Genomic DNA, 25,093 nt, shown 5'->3' on the forward strand with positions numbered 1-25,093 from the left:
ACAGCTTTTGAAATTTTTGAAAAAAAAATGTAAAATTAGTAATCAACGGTATACCACTAATCTAGATGTATTCGTAAAGCAAAATTATATTAGATGATTAAGGAATAACGGAACCTGAAGTGAAATTATGAATTCGTAAAAATAGTTAAAGTGAATCATGAGTATATGATATTGAGAACTCTAAGACCTCATATCAAATGTACTAGATGGTCTTATTAATTGTTAATTTCTTTCATTATCATTTTTTTTTATTGTATTTGTGACTTTTCATTATTAATTGAATCCTGATGGTCATGAAGCACAACTAGATAATTACGAATAAATTTCTCTAGTGCCTAATTATTATCGCATTTTATGAAATGAAATATTCTCTTATTCGGACTTGTTTGGCTAGGTTGAGTGTATATTAAAACTGGTTTGACTCATTCCACTCATTTCTTTATTGTATATAATAAACTTTTGTGGATAATGATTGTCAAATTTTATTCAATTATTTCAGATACCTGGTGGAGTATTTGAAGCTGTGAGATCTTATCATACAGGTGTGGTATGATTAAATAAATAGATTTAGTATTGTAAATTAAGTAGACGGAACTAATGATAAACAAGAATGTGTCCAAAGTACACGGATGCCCCACTGGCACTATCATTTTCCATGTTCCATAGACCGTGAAATTGTGGTCAAAAGTCTAATTTGGATTTAAAATTAGAAATATCATATCATAAGCATCAAGTGTACTAAGTTTCAAGTTGACTGGACTACAGCTTCATCAAAAACTACTTTGACCAAAAACTTTAACCTGAAAATCCAACTTTCATTTTATATGTTCGGTTGACCGTGAAATTTGAGTCAAAAGTCTAATTTGGCTTTAAAATTAGAATTATCATATCATAAGCATCAAGTGTACTAAGTTTCAAGTTGATTGGACTTCATCTTCATAAAAAAACAACCTTGACCAAAAACTTTAACCTGCGGACGAACGAACGGACGGACGAACGAACGAACGAACGGAGCCACAGACCAGAAAACATAATGCCCCTCTTCTATCGTATATGGGGCATAAAAACAATATCAGACACCTCAGCATCTGTTGCTCAAAATTCACAAGTTAATTATATTTTTTTTCTGAACTTGTAAAAGTGATATGATGTCTAAAGAAAAATCCTTTATGCAAGTTACTTTGTACTTGTTTTGCTTTATAAATATTTTGATATGAGCGTCACTGATGATTCTTATGTCTGGCGTACTAAATTATAATCCTGGTTCCTTTGATAACTATCAACAAAGAACACAAAATGACATATAGTCACTTCATAGATAAAATTCGAAAACATGGAATTACATTTAAAGCATCCTATACGTTATGTCTGTTGTTCATATTTGAATGCTGAAGGTCAAAGTACAGCTGCTTTCATCTGTGTTATTTGTCCTCTGTTGATTGGAGTTTTTAACAAAATTGGCTAGCTATTCAGCCTGTGCACAACTTTTGTTTTCCTCTGTTGGTATTGGTCTCATTAACACATGACCACATCTTCTTATTTCACTAATTATAAGGTATACAACATAATTGAGAAAATGAGAAAAGAAATGGTGAATATTTCAAAGCGACAACCACCCGACCATAGAGCAGACAACAGCCAAAGGCAACCAAAGGGTCTTCAATGTAGCGAGAAATTCCCGCACCCTTAGGTGTCCATCAGCTGGCCCCTAAAAATATGCATACTAGTACAGTGATAATGGACGTCATACTAAACTCCGAATTATACACAAGAAACTAAAATTTAAATAAAGGCAACAGTAGTATACCGCTGTTCAAAACTCATAATTATATGGACAAAAAACAAAATCGGGGCAACAAACCAAAACTGAGGGAAACGCATTAAATATAAGAGGAGAACAACGACACAACACCGAAACGCAACAGCACACAGAAACGGACCAAGCAACAGACAATACACCACGAGAATAACAAATATAACATCAAAACCAAATACATGAATATGGGATAGACAAGTACCGTGCCACGTCTTATCTCAAAAATAAGAGAAAACAGAAACGAACAATATTATAACAATGGCCATCTTCCTGACTTGGTACAGGACACTTTTAAAGGGGAATAAAAGTGGTGGGTTGAACCTGGTTTTAAGGCATGCCAAACCTCGCACTTTAATGGCACAGTTAAATATAACATTGAAATGAAAACAAAAAATTACAGGACTACAATACAAATAAAAAGCAGAACATATTAGACAAAGAAAAGCATGATTAATAGATAACAAAAAGCATCAGGTTTAAAATTCAATACGCCAAAAACAAGTCTAGTCCACACGAGACTCACCAGTGACGAAAAAAATACAAAATTGTACAGCACTGAAGATCAAAAGTTGAAAAGGTTTTGCCAAATACGGCATTGTTTGTATGCCCAGGATAAGAACATTCATATTATATAACACAATTCACACTATTGCAAACAGTAAATTTTAACAAATGAATATGAAAGAGATATACATAATGAAACTGAAGTAAAAACTAATTACAGAAAACTAAACCCGAATACATAACGCCCAGATATACAAGATCGAAAGTGAAAAAAGTACAAAGTTGTACAGCACTGAAGATCAAAAGTTGAAAAGGTTTTGCTAAATACGGCATTGTATTATGCCCGAGATAAGAACACTATTATATAGAACAATTCATGCTATTGCAAACAGTAAATTTTAACAAATGAATGTGAAAGATATATTCATAATGAAACTAAAGTATTAACTTATTACAGAAAACTAAACCCGAATACATGATGCCAAGTTCAATACTATAAAATCATCCAAGACTAACAAAGGTTAGAGGCTTCTGACTTGGGACAGGCGCAAAATTGCGGCGGGGTTAAACATGTTTATGAGATCTCAACCCTCCCCCTATACCTCTGGCCAATGTAGAAAAGTAAACGCATAACAATATGCACATTAAAATTCAGTTCAAGAGAAGTCCGAGTCCGATGTCAAAAGATGTAGCATAAGAAAATAAATAAAATGACAATAATACATAAATACCAACAGACTACTAGCAGTTAACTGACATGCCAGCTCCAAACCTCAATTAAACTGATTGAAAGATTATGTCTTCATCATATGAATATCAGGCCCATTCCATCCCGTTAGGGGGTTTAGTATCATACTATCATAAAATATATGAGAAGAACATAACCCGTGTCATGCCAACAACTGTTTTGGGAAAAAGATGTGTTTAATTCCGATGCAAAGACCCTATAAGTAACCAATATTAAAGCCAAAATATGCAATATTTAATGACCTGAGAACATTATCGTAACTATATCCCTTTTTAATAAGTCTATTTAAAGGTTTTGTTAGTTTCTGAGGAGAATATTGACATTTTTGTGCTTTATAAAGAATATTTCCATAAAAAAATTGGATGTGAAATACCTGAACGTATAAGATGTCTGCATGTTGAGTGATATTTACGAATTATTTCCTTATACCGGTGATAAAATTTATCAAATGTTTTGACCAGTTTGTGATATCGGAAACCCTGGTGTAATAATTTTTCGGTGATACATAAATTTCTCTCGCTAAGGTTATTTCAAAATTAATGTTTAAGAAAAAAGGGCAACTAATCATTAAAAAGATTATACCAATTCTTTTATAGGGACACCGATTTGACTCAATACTCATATTTGATCTATAAAATTCTAAAACACATTTCCAAATAACTGTAATTCTAATATGACGTGATTCTTTCCGTGATAAAATTCTCGATAAATCTATACTTAGCGCATACTCAGAGATATAAATAATAATGTATGTTACAGTTTACCTCCTAAGTAAATCAACATGTATTGGAACCATTTTCCAAATGCTTTGACGATTTTATTGTTTTAAAAATTGCAATTAAAACAGACACAAGAAATTTAATTCTTATTCGGATGCATAATTAAAAGAACTATACTGCAACAAGTTGTGTTTTACCTAAATATAGTAACACACCTATATTTTATGTAATGCCAATTTCATCATGAAATACTTTCTCCACAATCAGAGGTTCATTAAGGGTTGATATTTGTGTTACGATATCACAAGCTATCAATATACTAATGTTAGTTGCAGTATAAAAACAATTTAGGGTCAATGTCACAAAAATATAAATTATTTTGTAACCAACTAAATTCGTATCATAGTTTACGAAAATGGATTTCTGAGGCATGTTCTGTTTTATTTTCTTTAATTCTATTGCATTTTTCGCACATTTACTGATTTCAGCAAGTCACTATGGCGGCTCCTTAATAACGAAATGTCAATTTTGGATTTGACGGTACCTTATGAGAAAAACATGTAAATTAAAAATGACAAATTTGGGTTTGAGAATTAAAGGAATTAAACATATTTTTCTAGCGGTTATTCACGAAATAATCAATGCAAACTAAAGATTAATTAGAACGCTTGAGCTTTATTTAATAGGGATTAAAAAAAACCAGCCACACACGCGGTATACCCACCCTTGCATCAGTTTTTAATGACCGTGTGTGCCCTATTAGAATCGAAATAATACATGGAAGCCATAGATTTGTTGTGAATTTAGACATGGTCTGGTTCGTGATATTCGTTAATTTTATCCCTCGCTAACGATCAGGATAAAATTCAAATATCACGGCCCAAGCCTTGTGTAAATTTCCGACAAATATATAAGGATTCAATGAATTATTTCGTAAACAATGTATATACTGTAATATATTTTTTGGTTTATTTCAGATAACCTCTGAAAACTGACGACGGTCATATAACGAAATATAAACATAAACATTAATATAAATTGATAGCGACCTCGTGCAATTTAATTTTTCGATGTCTGTGTCTAAAATAATAAATTTTACCTGTTTAAGAAAATGTTTTTATAGATTGAATCAGTCAATCAAATGATTTCACTTTGTTACATTTAAAATGTCGACGTTCTTCTCCTTTGAATAACTGAGCATGCATAATTCATGCATAATCTATCTCTAGCTAAGGGGTTAGATTGAAGTTCACATAAATATGAACTCAATTATGTTGAATTGTTCAAGTTTCTTATTCATAATCGATGTTTCTTAGCTTATTATGAAAAAGTTGAATCTTACTGGCTGCTTAAAGCGAATATTATTTAACTATTTCCCTTTACAAACACAAATTATATTTGATTTTTTTTATACATCTCATAGCTAGTGCACCTTTTAATGTTTCTTAGCTTATTATGAAATTAGCCTTTTAATGTAAACACATATATCATTTGAAATACATATTGAAATTCTCCCAAATTTGATATCAAGTAAACATTTTCAAATATTTTGGCCACGAGCATCACTGAAGAGACATGTATTGTCGAAATGCGCATCTGGTGCAACAAACTTTCTACCGTTGATTTTATTTCAAGTACCAGAAAAAGTTTAATTGCAACTTCTGCAAATTTCATTATTTAGGATTGGTTTGTTGCGGGTATCCAGATATGTCTGAATTTGAGAAAATCAGTAAACATATGTGGAAAACAATACAAGATGAAGAAATATATAACCTTAAGGTTTGTATAAGAACAATAATGTTAATACTGTTTCTGCATATATTTTAAAGGAAACATCTGTATATATGAAGTACTCGGAGGTGCGATATTGACGCTGAATTGCGAAGGTCACGCTGAAGTACGAATGATCTGCCGATGAATTCTTTTGGTTATTATGACGTTTTCAAATACAAAGTTATAAACTGATGGTAGCACAGGAGTATTTGCATTCCAGAATTTTAGTTGCTCTTTTGGTGTACCCTTCTTAAGTCCATGTATCTGAACAGTGTGATTGGACAAAACATAGAGTACACTGAACATACTTAACTTATAAGCGTGACCATCGAAACTTGAAGCACCATCGCTGCTCAGAGTCCTACACTAATGTAATGAATTTCATACCTTAAACCTCCATTACTCGGTGCTTGTCTAGTTTTATTAATTTTTTTTGGTATCATCTATCTTTAGATAATGTATCAGTCGTCCTTTGAATTCATAAAACAAAATGTTCACGATCCAAAACATGCTGCTTATAGTACACATTAGAGTTTTTAATTGAAATATATCTTTTCTTATCTTATTCATAGATATATTTCCATCTTTTAAAGGGTCTGTCAGGTATTTAATTTTTCTTTTCGAATACACTCACGTCAATGTGCGGGTATATTTAGTCAGACAACTCGTGCAATAACACGTTAATTCTGGGTGACACTTTTTGCTACTTGTCATGTACATTTATAGATCATATAAGTTTCATGCATTTCCAAAAAACAGGAATAAGAGTATGTTTAAGTGAAAAGTAGATCACACAGCTTTTTGTTTTGATTTATATTTTAATATTTTATCTGAAATTAATAGCCTTATGACAGTCACCACAACAAATTAATTAACCGATATGATGTGTTGGATTCTCAACTCATATAGGTCAAGATCTATCTGCCCTGAAATTTTCAGATGAATCAGACAACCCATTGTTGGGTTGCTGCCCCTAACTTGGTAATTTTAAGGAATTTTTACTGTTTTTGGTTATTATCTTGAATATTATTATAGATGGAGATAAACTGTAAACAGCAATAATGTTCAGCAAAGTAAGATTTACAAATAAGTCAACATGACCAAAATGGTCAGTTCACCCCTTTAGGAGTTATTGCCCTTTATAGTCAATTTTTAACCCTTTTTCGTAAATCTTAGTTAACTTTTACAAAAATCTTCTTTTCTGAAACTACTAGGCCAAATTAAACCAAACTTAGCCACAATCATCATTGATGTATCTTGGTTTTTTTTTATCCCGGCCAATAAACCAAGATGGCCGCCATGGCTAAAAATAGAAAATAGGGGTAAAATGCAGTTTTTGGCTTATAACTCAAAAACCAAAGCATTTAGAGCAAATCTGACAAGGGTATAATTGTTTATCTGGTCAAGATCTATCTGCCCTAAAATTTTTAGATGAATCAGACAACCCATTGTTGGGTTGCTGCCCCTAAATTGGTAATTTTAAGGAAATTTTACTGTTTTTGGTTATTATCTTGAGTATTATTATAGATGGAGATAAAGTGTACACAGCAAAAATGTACAGCAATTTAAGACTTAAAAATAAGTCAAAATGACCAAAATGGTCAATTGACCCGCTAAGAAGTTATTGTTCTATATAACCAATTTTTAACAATTTTCTTAAAATTTGTATATTTTTACTAACATTTTCCACTGAAACACGGACAAGTTCATTATAGATAGAGATAATTGTAAGCAGCAAGAATATTCAATAAGTAAGATGTACAAACACATCACAATCACCTAAACACAATTTTGTCATGAACTGTCTGCTTCCTTTGTTTAATTCACATATAACAAGGTGAGCGACACAGGCTCTTTAGAGCCTCTAGTTTATATGATCTATAAAATGAAGAAAGGTGTTCTTGTCCCGTTTTGAATATTACGAACATGATTTGGTATGGCCGATGGTGCATGAATACTCTGACGAAGCATGCTTTCTCGTTCAATTAACCTCAGTTTGTGTGTTGGTTTTTTCTTCCTACTCGGTTTACGAGATTTTAACATATGTAAACTAATATTGTCTTAGTTTACACATAGGATAAAAAAAAAAATGCCATTCTTTACCTTTTTAAACCTTGTGTTCAAACTATTTAAAAAAAAACAATAAGACATTAAACCAAAAAAGGAGAGTGATCTGGAAATTAAAGCAAATTAATTACAGACGGACGTTTCAAAAAGAGGGAAAAAAGTCATCTTCACGGAATATCACTTTTACATTTTGTTCATCTTTTTTTTTTGCATTATATTATATATCAGGTGATGGAAGAATTGGTCCAAATATGTGATGACCATTATAAAAGTCATACACAGATCATTCTATACATGGTTTTCGATCTTGCAACCAATTTCTTACAACTGATTTCAAAGTTACCAGAGCTTGCCAGTAGAACCTTGTACACATTAGTAAAAAGATGTTGGGTGATTTGTGCTAGGTGCCATTATATACTGGTATGTATGAAATTGAACGCAACTCGTAAATTGAAAAGGGTGATAAATCGCAGTTGAACTACACTATTTTTAACTAGATGACGCTTTTTCTAGAATTGTAATAAAATGACAGAAATACTAGCTAGAGGCACTCTTTTATATAATTAATGCCAATGTTACATTTTAAAGAAATTTGACAAACATAATCAGGAAGTCTTCTATGTTTACTTTAAACAATGCATATTAGCAAGTGAAAGTGATTTTGAAAATTGTTAATTAAACATCGCAAACAAACCAAAACAAAGTACAAACTAGAAAATAAGAACACAGAAAAAAAGTTGTTATACCTTATTGAAGAACAAAGCATGCATATTTTCTACATAAGTAAGTGTACAAAGTCAAGAACATAACATAAGTTCTCCATTCTTGAAAGTTGAGTAAGATTTTAATTTTGCCATTTGATAAGAAAACAAAAACACTTTCCGTTTTGAATTTTGCTATTTACATTAGTCTTTTTTTATGTAGTGATGCATTTATAATTGATATGAATAAACTAGTATAACAATATAGACAGGTAGCACGAAAGTCAGTTGACTGTCCCTTTGGTATCTTTGGTCCCTCTTTTATACAATTATGTAAAATAAAATTGAAAATGAAAATAGGGAAGGTGTCAAAAAGAAAAATACCCGAACAAGAGTATTTTAAGTATACCAATTGATCTTCAACACAACGTGAAAATTTCACACATGCAAGCGGACTTCAGCCAGCTCTAACAAAACTATTTGCCGAATTCCAAATAACGTGAATGTAAATAGCTGCTTTGCAGTATTAGCAATAAAGTGGTCTTCCGTTTTTCCTTTATATCGATACACATTGACTTACCATTTTTGGCTTTGCATATTGATAAAGAAAGTACACTAACCTACGTTTATTTTGTTTCACGTCATTTGGTGAATAGGGGGTAATTAACCCGTTGTCAAGTGTGCCGTTTCTTCTGATTTTTGTAATGGCAAACATATTAATTAATGACGAAGCACTGATACCCAAATCAATATTTTGAACATCAGACGATTTTTTTTTACTACAAAACACTAGTGACGCTCTATAAAAAGTTTAAATGACAAAAAAAGTACAAAGATGACGAGTATTACGGACCCTTATTGCAAAAGGTTTTGCTAAGACTTTGTATTCCATTAATAGAAAATTCCTAAAAAATTCACTTATGTCTCTCATACAATTCATTCAGTCTACTTTTAATAAATAATTCGCATTCTATATGTTTATGGTATAGAAATGACGTAAAATATCATAGCAGCTTCGATGAATAAAATCTAATAAACAATTGAAGCAAATGAAGTAAATAACACGATATTCAGGATGAATGCAATTCTGTTTGACATAGATAAAATATGATAAAGTGTGAGAGAATCAGCACTTAACTTTGGTTACTCAAAATGACGATGAATAACTAGCAGAAAGATAGGTGATTGTATGCAGTATTCAATTTTGTGTAGCTTTAACAAGAAGTTTGTTTATTAAATTTGTAAATAAGAATAGTTGTGAAGAAATCATAATTTATTTCGACAGTCATTTTTTTTTATTCTACAGAAGGAATATAAAAAAGCCCTGGAGGTTCTCGATTTATGTAAGTACAATATTTTTTTGATCCACGGCATTAAAATAAATTTGTCACATAATTGGGGTCTAAAAAAATCATACATATAAGCAGGGATCTTTGAAGAGGCGGATTCGTCGGCAACTGTATGTAAGACATTGTTTATCATCAGATATTCTTTTCATATTACAACTTCCCGAATGAGTTAAAATCTAGTAACCTTAATTCTACTATATTTGGAATAAAGACATATGTAGACTTATACCCGTTCTCTAATCTTCTACGGTACTAGCCAGGTTTTACATTGCTGCCAAATGTAAATGTGTTAAGCCTAATATTTCAAATGCATTAATATTTCATTCTTCAAGATGATAAACCAATAATTAGGTATACCATCATTTGTAATAGTTTGACTTTATTAAGCTTTGTTATGCGATAATGTAAATGTCATCAGATATCAATTGATATTTTATTCAATGTAGTCTTAGATTTTTTTATTAACTGGACTACGAGATTGGCAATATTTAGAGTGAGGTTAAGTTGTGAGTGAGTAATCTGGAAGTAGGATGTCTTATTTGCAATCATAACACACCTACACGTTTGACTTGATTTGCATGCCTCATGATCAGTATAATTAAGTAAATTTGCATTCATCATGCACCACGAGTCAAAACTTTCGAACCCTTTTTTAACATAAAGATAGGTCAACAAAATGCTTTGTTTGGTTTACGAAATAATATGAACTCAATGGAAAGCGGCAGATACTTCAGAAGAATTCAAAGTGATTAATCAAAAACGACCTTACGATGTCATGAAAAAACGAAAAACTATTAAACGGCTAACAGTCAACAGCGAAGAGGTAAAGAACACTTAATGGATACCTAAATTCAAACGTCGAAAAAAACGACAACGCCATTTCCAAAAAAGGAAAACAACATAGAATAAGTAAGAGTGGGTAACATGTGCCCCACTAAAACTGGGTGTAATCTCATGTGCTCTAGAAGGAAAAGCAGATCCCACTTGTCGTGTTGCTTATATATATATGTTAGTAAAATCCTCGTGAAATGTCCAATTCAGTAGATCAGATTTGAGGACAGAGCCGCAATTTTAACACATCCATCGTCATCTGTGAAACAAATATTCCAGTACTGTCAACTCGTAATAGAGTTTGTAAAATGTATGGTGTGATGACTTCAACTCCACAAAAAACATACATGTGTAGCAAAACTGCATCGTGAAGTTGTAGGCGCATATTATTTCAAAAGCATTATATTGGGGTATGTAAGAACTTCCTATGTCTGTTTAATTTCATCAAGTTTATGATTTGTACATGAATAATGTAGAAAAGGAAGAAATAAAGATGTGTCCATTTTATGTCTTCTTGTTTAAGTTTTTCGTGATTAAGCTACGGTTCAACCTGAAAAAACAATTTGTATGGCGAAGCTTGTGTTATTTAGAATGAAAGTGTTTTGTAACATAGTTCCGTCATTGCCATTTTATAAATGCATGTTATATGGTTGCGGAACTTGTAAAATAAATTATATTTCCTCGTTTCAGCTCACAAGGGATAGGTTTTCGCGATCTTGATTTTTTAGGTAGTATCTCAACTCTATATCCTGTGATTTTACCGATAGGGTTCTATTCCATATTCATCATTTTGACTGAATCTGAATAAATGAAAACAAGAGACACATCCCTATCTCACACTGATTCCAGTTTTCTTCGCTTGGTTTTTGTATTCAGATGTAATAATGTATTTATCTTGTCAATTCAATAAATGAATTGAATATTGTCTACTTTAGCCTAAACCAAGTTTCTGATTTTGTTAGACTTTTAACAACGAAAAGGACGTTCGCTGATTTTTTTTAAATGATGAGCTTTTAAGTAAGTAATGGCATACAATTAAAAGCTTAAACAATGAATCTACAAAATCAGTAACTCATTTATATATGTTCTATTTTTCAGATATTATATAGCCATTGAAAAGTTGACAGAAAATGATTTTCTATATAAATTTAATGTACTTATCATTGGCCCTTTTGTTCTTAAAATAATGATAATATTACGGGGATTTTATAAGACTGTCATAAATGGCTTACAAACTTTGTGTAGTAAAAAATAGAAGGAGCTATCTGCATATGTTTTAATAGCACTACGTAGGAAAGTGAAAGGAATCCGAGATTTGCCTGAGGGTGGTTCATTCCTTACAAAACAGCCAATATTTATGCAGCTGAAGCATTCTTCTTTCCAATTGACAATTTAAAGTTCACTTTAACAATTTTGTAAAACTGCTATATTTTGGAGCAAAAAAGAAACTTACTTGACCTACTGCTTTACAAAAATTCAATCCTTACATTTTTAACCAAAGACAAGTATTTTACTATTTTCCATAAGAATTTAGCCATGAAAACTGTTTATTGTTTCAAGTCAATGTGGTGTTAAGATTTCTAGTGCGTTAAACATTCAAAAATTCAAGAAATTAAGATAAAACATTTACTTTCGTATGTATAATATTGCATATTATGTTATGTTAGCTTCAAAATTTTAATGCGTCATTCATCAATATGATATTTTAACAAAAATTTCAATTTCAGTTTTCAAAGATAAAAGACAGTGCAAAACATTTGAAGCCTTTGAGTTATTGATCCGGTGTTTAATGCACACCAAAGATTATTCGCTTGCAAAACAGAACATTGAGATGGCTATGCAATTTGCAAACTCGGTATGTTTTATAGTAATATATAATTTGAAAACACAACCCTCATTCGAGCATATTTCCTCTTTTATTGTCTAGGTTTTGTTGACTTCACTTTTTCAGAATGAAGTCCCATTTAATATTTTACATTTTCATTCATTAAACACAGTTCAGAAAAGTACACCCATCAACATGTAAGGCATATTTTAGGTCAACTTACTCTTATACTTCATCGCTGAGGGCCGTAGTGTGCGGTTTACATGTTGACTCCATGACCTTTGTTATAACAGGATTGTTGTTTCGAATTTACCATAGCTCTATATTTTCTTTGTGTCATTTTTCAATGATTGATGTGAATTTCTGAGAATAGTGCAACTCATTTTGTCTATCGAATCTATGAAATGAAAATAACAATAACAAAATTCGTTAGTCTGATACAATTTACTGGGTCAATTTCACGAAAAAGGTTTAAAGATGCTAACATACTTGGAAACGTAATGAGCTATATAAACAAAAGGAAAATAAAGATATTAGCAAATTTCTTCTAGTCATAGCTTAGTTTCTAAACAATTTCTAAATTATTGGACTTTTGTTTATTGTTTACAGCAATGTAAAAAGGTTTTCTAAATGTTGACTCGTTTACAGGAATTTGTGATCATGATACTGTTTCGTAAGTGCAGTCAGGAGCCTCTGGCCTTTGTTAGTCTTGTATTATTTTTATTTTAGTTTCTTGTGTACAATTTAGATATTAGTATGGCGTTCATTATCACTGAACTAGTGTATATTTGTTTAGGGGCCAGCTGAAGGACGCCTCCGGGTGCGGGAATTTCTCGCTACATTGAAGACCTGTTGGTGACCTTCTGCTGTTGTTTTTTTATTTGGTCGGGTTGTTGTCTCTTTGACACATTCCCCATTTCCATTCTCAATTTTATCATATCATGAACAGTTGAAATATGATTATATTGGAAATAATTACCCGCAGTATTTTCAACATTGACATTTGTAAACAGGAGGTTTGGCTAGCCATAAAATAAGGTTCAACAGCCATTTTTTCTTAGAATGTCATGTTCTAAGTCAGATATATATTAGGTGTTATGAAATAGTCCTTTTCTATGTATGATGGTGTTTGTTTTTGTAGCAGTTAACTTTCAGTGTTTCTATTGTTCCGTTGTTTTCCTCTTAAGTTTGGTTTGTGACCCAGATTTGTTTAAGTAAAATCGAGTCATGACTTTGGAACAGTGAGAAAATTTTATTGCCTTCATTTATCAAGCAAACGCAACTAAACGGTTGGCCAGATGATAATGAAAGTGAATTTCCCAAAAATGTGCAAAATAAAAATTGAAGTTCTCGTTCATATGAGGTATGGAGTTTTATTCATTTTTAATTTATTAAGAATTTTAGTTATAAAGAAATAAGAAGAGGTGGTATGAGTACCAATGAGACAACTCCCCGTCCAAGTCAATAAATGATCAGTATATCATCATGGTCAAAGTACAGCCTTTAACACGGTACATTTGCTCACACCGATAAGTAAGCTAGAAAGGGCCCCAACATGCATAATATAAAACAATTTGAACAGGAATCTATAACAACAAAAGGGAAAACGGGACAAAACGTATGAATCCCATATACAACCGACAACAACTGCTGCAAAATATTGACAAAAAAATCACTATTTATGTTCGTTTTTTACTTTATTCAATCTATAGGTCTGTATTATTAATGTAAAATGCTAGTATCCATCTGACAAGTTTATTTTATGTATGCCTCATTTCCCTGTTTTATCATAGGTACAATGTCTTGTGATATAGGAGACGTTTTATTTACTACTTATTGAAGGTTTTAGGAATACAGACGTATCTTTCGTACTTTTGTTTGATAGAGTTGAAACATTAGTTAAAACTTTTTACGGACAATTTTAGAAAGTTTGTTTACAAAACTTTGAATTTTTCGAAATACTAAGGATTTTCTTACCCCAGGAGTAGATTACCTTAGCCGTATTTGGCACAACTTTTTGGAATTTTGGATCCTCAATGCTCTTCAACTTTGTATTTATTTGGCTTTTTAACTATTTTGATCTGAGAGTCACTGATGAGTCTTATGTAGACGAAACGCGCGTCTGGCGTATAAAATTATAATCCTGGTACTTTTGATAACTATTTACACCACTGGGTCGATGCCACTGCTGGAGGACGTTTTGTCCCCGAGGGTATCACCAGCCCAGTAGTCAGCACTTCGGTGTTGACATGAATATCAATTATATGGTCATTTTTATAAATTTTCTTTTTACAAAACTTTGAATTTTTCGAAATACTAAGGATTTTCTTACCCCAGGAGTAGATTACCTTAGCCGTATTTGGCACAACTTTTTGGAATTTTGGATCCTCAATGCTCTTCAACTTTGTATTTATTTGGCTTTTTAACTATTTTGATCTGAGCGTCACTGATGAGTCTTATGTAGACGAAACGCGCGTCTGGCGTATAAAATTATAATCCTAGTACTTTTGATAACTATTTACACCACTGGGTCGATGCCGCTGCTGGTGGACGTTTCGTCCCCGAGGGTATCACCAGCCCAGTAGTCAGCACTTCGGTGTTGACATGAATATCAATTATATGGTCATTTTTATAAATTTTCTGTTTACAAAACTTTGAATTTTTCGAAATACTAAGGATTTTCTTACCCCAGGAGTAGATTACCTTAGCCGTATTTGGCACAACTTTTTGGAATTTTGGATCCTCAATGCTCTTCAACTTTGTATTTATTTGGCTTTTTAACTATTTTGATCTGAGCGTCACTGATGAGTCTTATGTAGACGAAACGCGCGTCTGGCGTATAAAATTATAATCCTGGTACTTTTGATAACTATTTACACCACTGGGTCGATGCCACTGCTGGTGGACGTTTCGTCCCCGAGGGTATCACCAGCCCAGTAGTCAGCACTTCGGTGTTGACATGAATATCAATTATATGGTCATTTTTATAAATTTTCTGTTTACAAAACTTTGAATTTTTCGAAATACTAAGGATTTTCTTACCCCAGGAGTAGATTACCTTAGCCGTATTTGGCACAACTTTTTGGAATTTTGGATCCTCAATGCTCTTCAACTTTATTTATTTGGCTTTTTAACTATTTTGATCTGAGCGTCACTGATGAGTCTTATGTAGACGAAACGCGCGTCTGGCGTATAAAATTATAATCCTAGTACTTTTGATAACTATTGTAATAAATCATGTCAGAAACAAATTTATCAAGAACTGATACACTTTGGGACTGATAGTTCACCAGGAGATTTATTTAACCGCAATTTTCTTCTCTGAATAGTATTATTTCATTTCATAAAAGTGTTTAAATGCAGAATTTCATAAGAAATAACAATGTTTTAACGTTTAATTTTTAAACCATGATTTCACTTTTATCAATATTCAATAGGAAGAAGAAAGGTTTAAACTGCATAAGTTTAAAAGACAAATAAATGAGGTGAGATAACATATTTATAGTTACTTTCTTTTATGTTCAGAATATAGTTTTGTATTAAAACAGCTGTATGCATATTATCATTTGTAACATTTGTTTTTTTACTTCTTGGGTCTAAAGATGAGAAAAGATTCATTCTAACAATTTTCATGTTTTTTTATAGGTTTAAAGCAAACCTAACACATATATATAAGTAGTTGTTATGTAGGTGGTGACTTGTTACTGTTAAATTCTCCCTCGCCCTGCTCGTCCGAATTTAAAGTATTTCTACTCTAAATTCAATTAGGCTTTAAACAAAACAAACACAGAAATAGAGTTAGTTGCTCGCAGTAACATTATTATCTTCTCTTGCTATACAAATTTTATTTCACTCTATAATACAAGTTTCTTCGATACAAACAACATAATATAAATACATGTAATAAACATAGCAGCCATTAATGTGACTAACTTCGTACTATACGACCTAACTGCGAGCACCTTCGATACTAATACATTTAAATGCCAAACTTTATATAGTACCCCACCCGTAGAAACCGCCAAAACTTTTCTCGTGCCTTGTACACGTAACATCAGACTTTATAAATAGTACATACTCCTGCAGAACTAGTTCTAAAACTAGTTACACTAATTCCCATCTATATATAATAACTACAAATACCTAAAGGGAAAACCCCAATTTCAAACGAAATGAAATATATTTCAATATGGAATAGGATTGGAGAAAATTAGAGGTGTAAAACAGAGGCAACAGAAGAATATTAATTTTTAAATCTAATTAACTAATCAAGAAGATGCAAATCAATGTAAAATAGAAACCCATCTTGGGTAATCGCATGAAATATAAAAGAATTAAAAGGGAATCTGTCGATAACGAAAGCGCAATCTGCTAAGTTTGCATCAACAATAAGACAATCCATATTCAGTGATGATATCACAGCTGGTATAGGATACAATTGGTAAATTCAAAGACTTATCTAGTTTTTAGTATTTTTGTAAGTCTTCACTCATTAATGTAGTCCGTTAAGTATGAACATGAACAAAGTTGAAGTTGAAGTTGAAATCATTCCTTTTGTTTTATATTTTAGTTTAAAGTCGATTATCTGTGTCAAAAGGGAGAAAAAGATAAAGATATGAAGCATAACTTCTAGCGCTGGTAGTTTTATCAATTTCGATGTCACTGGTTTTTTATCGGATTCAAGCATTAACCGAAATTTGTTTTATTGAGTGACATCAATAGATTTAAATCAAAAAATTAAAAAGATCCTTTTTCGTTTTGTAATATTGCTTGGCTATTCAAATGCGTTTTCTTAAAATATACTTTTCACTCTTTTTATATTTTGAAAAATGTAGTGTGTGCTGTATGTAGACCCCTCTACCAAGATGTTTTACATGCACACTTATATTTTTTTTATCATAGGTTTGAACGTTGTTTTCAATTAAGACCTGTTTCTATTTTATGGTTCGGGCTTTGTATTATATTTGACTTCGGGATTATAAAATTCAAGAGTCTATCCTTAATTGAGGTAAAGTATACAGCCTTATAAATAAGTTTCAATTCCTATCATCATTATTTAGACATTACATATTTTTTTTAGAGAACCGATATCCTGAATGACGAAAAGTATGGTAAGTCAATGCCATTCTTCAAATAATTATTAGAAAGAAAAACTGTAAATACATCTGCAGACACGACTTAATAATATATAAAATTTTCATCAAAAAATTGCTTATTAAGAAGAACTTAGTTTATTTATAGCTGCAATAGACTTTTTATCTGACAAATTTTCCTACAACTTACAAATGATTAAGAAAAATGTTTTTGTCCTCGATTAATCACTAATAAGATAAAATAACAACTACAAATGGTCCAGGCAATGTGTTTACATTTTACAAAATAAGTTGAACCGCTTAACGGGATTTAAGATATATTTTAAAACACATTTTAATATATTATAGCTTGTTTCTGGAGAAATAAATCTCCAAATGATCGTTACAAGTGCAATTGTTTATTGGATATACTACTCATAACTAGTTTCTCGGGCTTTAAAACCAATGAAAGGTTGAACATAGCCAGGAATACGCTAGACTTAGAATCTAGAAGTCATTCAACACTTGAATGAGCAGTCATTTGAAAAGTCCGTATTTGATCTCAAAATGTAGTACAAAACTTCATTCACTTTACTTTTTAAACGATATTTAAATTTCATGTCACAATTTTTCATAATTACAACATTTCACTCCATAAACAATAAAAACAGACGTTTTAACATTGATTTGGCTAATTGCAGTTAATTGACAAATATTAAAATGTGGTTTAAAATATAATATACTTATTGTTAACGACAAATGACTTAACAAAACAATTACAAATGCGTATGCAGTCGAATAATCATAAAAAAAAGAAATTAAAAAGTGATGCAAACTATGTTCTATATTACATAATGCATGATAAAAAATGCAGTATATAGTAAATAAACTTATCAAGTATATGTAAGATTATGTTATAGTCACGCTTAAGTGCGATCGTGGTATTGTGACGTTATCTTGTTGATAGATACGCCGAAGTGTGATGGTGGTTACGTTGAATTGCGATGAACTACCTGAACTTTATTGTCAATTTTTTACATGACTATGGAAAGTCAATTGAAAAAGTTAGAAGCAGCTTTATTATGTTTATTAGGTTAATCACCGAAAAATTAACCTGTTTAATTAAAAAAAAAACATCATTAATATTTCCAGTGATAATAATAATTGTAGTTTGCTTTGAACGAAAAAAGACCAACGTTCAAACAATCATTTAAAACCCCAGATGCATAGGTAATTTCCATTTAAACCAGTGTTTGGTTTCAATGTCAGAAAATGTGGAAGCTGTCTCTTGTTTTTACTGCAACTGAAGATATAAGAATGCTTTTGCATATTCTACATGACATCAACTTATATTTCTTTTAAGTTCTACCGAAAAAAGGAAATTATCTGTAGTAAGGGGCTACTTAAACAATGTTAAATGAGATCCGTTTTCGAAATCTACATATTTAACGTACGATTGAGGTTGAAATTCTCAAACTAAATAAAGGTCCGCGGAATTGTTCTTGGTATTATGCTATTACGGTAAACGTTTAAGTCAAGCTACCTGAGATTTCTTAAACATATTTAATAATCTAAGATGACAGGCCAAAAGAAAAAATGAAATGATAGCGTCAAACAATGTCATAAAACAGCAAATTAAAAGAGAAAAAGCTCTCATTTAGAAGGAATCTGTAAATTCTGAGTTATATAGACCATCGCACTTTAGCAAACAGACTATTGTACTTCGGCGTAGACCATTACACTTCAGCGTGACCACCTCTCATCAGCGTGTCAATCGCACGAGTCCTTCAAATATAAGGATTTATATATTGTACTTCAGACCTGCATTTCGCCCTCCATAAAATCATCAGTAATGCTCATAAAAATGGTTGAAAGTGCACAACTCGAATGATACTGCTGTTGAAAAAAATAAAGGAAGACACATAATATATAATCCGGAAAAGTGAGCCAAGGCTCCGTGTTGAAGGCCGTACTTTAACCTATAATGGTTTAATTTTTAAATTGTTATTTGGATGGAGAGTTGTCTCATTGGCACTCACACCACATCTTCCTATATCTATATAACAATTTGTATTTAATTTTCATCAAAAACATTGATTTTAAGCTTTCAAAATGCCTTTGAATAATACCGAAGTGCTTGGGTAATGTATTTTCTTGTCTGTGTAAGTGATCAGTTTTTCGAATGAAGTGTGTTTGGGTAAAGTCAATATTTTCCTAACCATTTTATTCGTGATATTTTCATGATGAAGAGCAACAAATGAATATCAAGTATAATCAACTAGCACAGTTATTATCCTTTTTATTGATACTGAAATGCAACCTATTTCTGATTCGAATCAATTTCAAAAGTTTAGGTTTGAGCATTCCTGGTAAAGGTAAATCCGGTAAGAGTGCCTCGGTCTTACAAAATTAATAATGTGTCATTTTCCAGGATTTTGTCATCTGAGAAGTTATATTAACACTAAACTCTATTTTATCGTCGTTTGGCATTTGACATCGATTCTCAATAAAAAATACATACATAAATGAAGTATTATGGTGATATGGGAGTCTAAATTAAAAATGATAGAATATGTTCATACTTTGCTAAAACGTAGTATGATTGATATATGTTCAAAAAATAATAAAAATGATAGGTCACCGCGCATATTCTCAAGCTAAAGGTTGTGACAATTTTATATGTTACTTACAATGCCTATATTAAACATGATTCAACATAAAAGATTCTTATTACAATGAGATAAAACAAAACCTGTATGCATTGTTACTTTTAGAAAATGAAATTTAACAAATATTTATCATTGATAAGTTAGATGACAGTTGATTGTGATACAAGCTTGTTAGTTGAATACTGAGGAACAATTGAACAACTAAGTAAAATGTTCTTACTGTTCACATCAAAATCTATTTATGTTTTTTAGATTCAGGAAATGCTTCATCAGAAGATTCAGGATACAGCTATTGTTCACATGCAGATTTAGTAGAGTTAGCAAACATAGATTTTGAAGCTGAATTCAATGAAGTTACAAATGAATGGTTAGAAAATAAAAGTATTTCCGATTCTCAATATTTGATATTATCTTGTACGAGTTCTACTGATGACACAACATCATCAGTGTCAAAAAGAAGCAAAAAACAAAAAATGAGAAGAAAAAAAAAGTCTGCACGAAAAAAGAAACAGACATTTATTCCTCCGCCTATGGAAAGTTTACCAGAATGCAAGATATCAACATTTGACATGATTAGAAAATGGAGAGACGAAAGTTTTCATACCACGAATCAATATCAAAACGTCAAAAACGATAAAACCGACTTAAAACCCTATAAAAATCCAGAAAATCAAGAAATGAGACTTCAGGAAGGCGACAAGCAGAGAGAAAATATGTCCGATGTCTCATCTATGTCATTAGCTGGTTTGTCAGCAGAAGAATTTTCAGGATCAGAATATGATATATCTGATTGTGATTGGTATAGTTCAGGCTCTGATATTGAAAGACAATCAGTTGACATTAAAGAATGTATTTCAGAGGAACCAACCTATTTCAAAAGAAGCCTTCTTTATCATACGGGACAATTTAAGGCACGAAATATTCTGGAAAAAGAATATGTTCAGAGAGGATTAAATTTGAGTGATGAATGGATTAAATCAGTTGGATTACGATACTTTAAAGGGAATCACATTTTCTACAATGAAATTATGAACAAAAACTTCAATGAACAATGTAAAAAAATACCAAAGATATATAAAAAATGCAAGATAAGTATTGAATCTGCTCATCAAGCTGTGTGTACACCAGTAGAGACCAACGATGAAATAAACGAAATTTGGATAGCTGGGCGCTCAAAATGTGGCCAGACTTTTACTGACGATATTGTAGTTGTTAAAATCTATTCGAAACCGTCTTTAGGTAAGATGCACGGAGAAGTTGTTTCTTTGCATGAACGACATCGTTACAAGGACGTGAAACATCCTGTGTTTGTGTGTATATTGGATTCGAAGGAAGTATATTTGATGAAAACCCTCTGTCGTACTGTTCCAAAATTACATGTTTTGCACACTAAAGTAGATGAAAATAAATCGAGAGTTGACATCTATAACTATGATGGAATTAACGGCATACTTAACTTCTCACACTATCATGATCTTCAAGAAGGAGATAGAGAACAGTGGTTGTTTATTGTTGCTTATATAGAATGGAGACCAAATAAGATATATCCCTTGGCAGCAGTAATTGGTGTCATTCATAAGTCACAAAATCCTTATGATGATATAAGAATATTGTCTAAAGAACACCAAGTGCCTTATTTCTATGAAAAATCTACTGTTGAAGGCATTAAGGCAGCATTCAATGAGACTAAGGCTTTCAATACTGAAGATTACTATGACAGAACTAGCAATCTTAGGGTCTTTACCATCGATCCACCAGGATCAAAAGACTTAGATGATGCTCTGTCTGTCATTATGCAGGAAGATGGATCTTATGAGGTAGGAGTCCACATTGCAGATGTGTCAGCTATTGTCAAAAAAAATGATCTAGTAGATAGAGAGGCACAGACGAGATGTGTCACGTTTTCCCCAGGTAAAGGATTCCGTCCATTTGCCATGCTTCCTGAACCTTTGAGTGAAACTATCTGCAGTTTGCTACCAAATCACAAAAAGCCTGTTATATCAGTGTATTTTAAATTTGATCGGAAAGGAGTTCTTAAAAACTCTATGGCAACCATTCAGAAATCTATTATTAAATCTTGCAAACAGATTACATACCAAGAAGTCCAAAATATTTTAGATGGCAAGTTAGAAGAACAACCAATTAACCTGGACCAGGAAGTAAAAATGTTATATAAACTTTCCCAGAGTTTGAAAGAAGACAGATTAGGTCATGCCTCATTTGCATGGCCAGTAGAAATAGATGTTTCAGAGGATGAAAATCCCATGGACACATATCAGGCTCATTCATTGGTTGAAGAATTTATGATACTGACAAACAGTAGTATTGCCACAATTTTGCGAAGACAGTATCCAGGAAGTGTTCCTCTCCTTTGTCAGCAGCTACCAGCTGACGAAGTCTTTGACAACTGGTATAATGTAAATCAACATTACATACATCATATTCTTGGTCTTCAAGCAAGGCCAACACCAAGGGGTACTATTTCTGTCTTTCATTCTCCTCCAGAAGGGAGAACTAGGAAACTAACACCGGTCCAGACTTGGGTTTTGGAGGAGATCAAAGATTTGGTGCCAGAAACCCAGCAAAATATTGCCAGAATCAAGCAACTTATCCAGTCTGATTTTTTGCATCCTAAACAAGCTTTAGCATACCATGAATGGAACTTGTTTCAAGAATCATCAAAATATGTCTGTTCTACAGAGGTACTGGCAAATCAAGAGAAAGGTATTCATTTCTCCCTTGAGAAAAGATCTTATGTCCATTTTACTTCTCCACTTCGTAGATACAATGATCTCATTATACACAGACTTGTCTCTGCAATGTTGAAGAAGGATGTATGTCCTTATAACCCCAAAGAAATATCAGATTTATGTTCCACCATCAATGATGCTACAAAGAGGGCTAACCAATTTGAGAAAAGTTGTAAGCAAGTTTTTTTAGGCCGATTTTTCAAAAGAAATCCTGTATTATTCAATGGTTTTGTGAAACAAATATCAGATAATGGAATCGAAATTGTTATACCTGGTTTACAAAAATTCCCGATTCCAAGTAAAGAAATCCAGTTCAAACAGTTAAACGTCGCCTGCAAACCACAGAAAGGTGACGATGTTGACATGCTGAGTATGACAGAGCATGAGAAAGAGAGGAAAATGATTGTTGTCAAATGGGAGAAACGATTGTACAGTTACAATCAGAGGTCATGCAGAAAACCTAAAACAAGCCCATTTTTGTCCGAAAAGAAGTTTTTCTCGCCTTACCTAAGAATATTCCCACATCTACACACAACTTTTTTGAGGTACAATGAACATTGGATCACAATCTTGAAGTACATTTTGGAAGAAAAGATTGAAGATTTAAGGAAGATGTTATACAAGTTTAACGACAATGAACAAACAAAACTTAACATTTTGCATGACAAAGATACTGTCAGTTCTTTCAAAAGAAGTGTGATGGACGTAAGCTCAGAAGTTAAGGAGGGAATCATTGTGGAACATAGATGTAGATTTCAAGTACCATACCATCATGGACAAATCATCCAGCTTCAAATGTCGGCAAGTCTGAATGGTGGTGGGCTTTTGACACCTTCTCCCCAACTTCTCGATGTAACAGAAAATGTTAAGTTCTGCATTGACCATTTTGACAACCCAATAAAAACATTGCTACGATTTGCTAAGTTGCATACAAAGTCAAGATATTCCAGGCTGGAGGATTATGTCAAAACTTGGATACCTATTGTTGAAATGGAATCGACCCTAAATGCTGTGTACAATGAAGATACAGCAGTTATCAATGATATCCCTGTAGAATTTAGGGGACGAAAGGGGAGATTTGTTTTAACAAAAGGATTCTGTGATTTCAGAGGTATAGATGTTTCTAGTGGAGATCTTGAAAAACTGTCAGCTGAGATTATTAATTGGCCAGACAATATTATAGAAGAATTTTCTACAAATGAAGAATTGTCAAATGTAGATGGAAGGGAAAGTTTGTCTCTTGATACAAATCTTAAAGAAAGTAAGACAAAAACAGCGTCTAAATTGGCGGTTGTAGAGCTAGAAAAACAAAAAAAAGAAATTGAAAACGGGTCACAAGATGGCAGCTCGCAGAAGACGAAACCAAAGTTTACAAATATTTAAGTCCTCACTTTGTATGCATTAAATTGAAAAGGCCTCTTCCCGAAAATGTCATGGCAAAAATAGGCAATTGCCTGCCAAGACAAAGCCAGTACATTTGGGTAGCTCATGGTGAACTGTTTAAATCCAGGAAAATTAGAACTAAGAAATTTAGTAATAGAAGAGGGTGTTTTAAAAAAGTTTTAGAAATCGACCATGTCTTCAAATTACATGAGAACAGTCCATCCCCACCTGGGAAAGAAGTCACATCTGAAGATAAATGTTCAATAGAACTCATTGAAAAGCCTAAAGTCTTCCGGTTAGTATATATACTTTAATACAGTCTATTTAAACGGTTTTGGATTCGAGCGTCACTGATGAGTCTTTTGTAGACGAAACGCGTGTCTGGCGTATATACAAAATTTAGTCCTGGTATCTATGATGAGTTTATTCTTTATCTGAATTCTGTCTTTGTTTTGAAATATTTATTTGTTCCTTTTAAAAATAATAAACATGACGGTACTTTTCATTTTGATTTGACCACATTTGAAAGCTCATCAGCATTCAAATAATATATATTAATAAAAAAAAATTAAAAAACGTCGAATTCACAAGAAATCAAATGACACAGAAATTAAAATAACTATAGGTCATTATGCGGTCTTCAACAATGTACAAAGCTCATACCACAGAGACTGCCTCGAAATCATAAATGTAAAACAATTCAAGCGAGAAATCAAACGGCCTAATTAATGTACAAATAATGTACAACAAAATGGGTAAAAAAAGGGTTATCTCTATCTGGCACTATAATAATGCCTTTCATTTGAATACGTTTTAGTGTGGCAATGCTAGAAGCTTCAATCTGCATTTAATTTGCATTTTAAAAAATGTAAGAATAATGGTAGGA

The 25,093-nt window shown here is 32.2% G+C and overlaps 1 pseudogene; it reads left to right on the plus strand.

Moving 5' to 3' along the window:
• The window catches only part of LOC134698982 (3'-5' exoribonuclease HELZ2-like), a 63,613-nt pseudogene that overhangs the window by 23,783 nt on the left and 14,737 nt on the right, over positions 1-25,093 (plus strand).

Source organism: Mytilus trossulus, chromosome 1 (genome assembly GCF_036588685.1).
Source record: "Mytilus trossulus isolate FHL-02 chromosome 1, PNRI_Mtr1.1.1.hap1, whole genome shotgun sequence".
NCBI classification, from domain to species: domain Eukaryota; kingdom Metazoa; phylum Mollusca; class Bivalvia; order Mytilida; family Mytilidae; genus Mytilus; species Mytilus trossulus.